A 789-nucleotide genomic window follows, 5' to 3' on the forward strand; every position below is an offset into this window, starting at 1 on the left:
AACGATACCAGCGATGGCCGAACCAGCTCGTGCTCTTTGAGATTATACTGCTCCATCGCAGGATGAGCTGCATTCGAGTATTGCTCCACCCGCAATCGAAGCGAACAACTTCTAACTTAAACCTTCGCTGTTGCAGGCAGTGCAACAGAATCAATTTTCTGGAAATCCTACCGAGGATCCAAACCTTCATTTATCCGTATTTGTCCAATAAGCTGACACTGTTAAAGCTAATGGTGTCACTTCAGAGGCAATTCGACTTCGTCTCTTTCCTTCCTCATTAAGAGATAAAGCTAGAAGATGGCTTCAGTCTCTTCCTTCCAACTCAGTCACCACATGGAATGAGTTGAAGAAAGTCTTTCTTGCCCGATATTTTCCTCCAAGCAAAACAGCTATGTTGAGAGCCCAGATAAATAGATTTAAGCAAAAATATAACGAATCTCTTTTCGAAGCATGGGAAAGATACAAGGACATGATGAGACTTTGCCCACACCATGGTTTAGAGGACCGATTAGTAATTCACACCTTCTACAATGGTCTCTTGTACAACACAAGGTTAACAATAGACGCCGCCGCCGGTGGTGCGCTTATGGATAAACCTTACACCGACGCTTATCAACTTATCGAGAGCATGGCCCAAAATCATTATCAGTGGGGAAGCGACCGAACAGTGGTAGAAAAACCTCAAACAAAAGGTGGCATGTACGAGATAAGTAGCCTTGATCATGTTAATGCAAAAGTGGATGCTCTTGCATAGAAAATTGAAAGTTTAAATGTATCACCTCCAGCCAC

General features: G+C 43.2%; 1 non-coding gene across 1 annotated transcript; it reads right to left on the reverse strand.

Moving 5' to 3' along the window:
• Positions 1-391: 391 nt before the first annotated feature.
• On the reverse strand, positions 392-498 carry LOC127076901 (small nucleolar RNA R71). The gene has a single exon (XR_007786916.1). It is a non-coding gene; the product is annotated as a small nucleolar RNA R71 (small nucleolar RNA).
• Positions 499-789: the final 291 nt, after the last annotated feature.

This window comes from Lathyrus oleraceus, chromosome 4, assembly GCF_024323335.1.
Source record: "Lathyrus oleraceus cultivar Zhongwan6 chromosome 4, CAAS_Psat_ZW6_1.0, whole genome shotgun sequence".
NCBI lineage: Eukaryota > Viridiplantae > Streptophyta > Magnoliopsida > Fabales > Fabaceae > Lathyrus > Lathyrus oleraceus.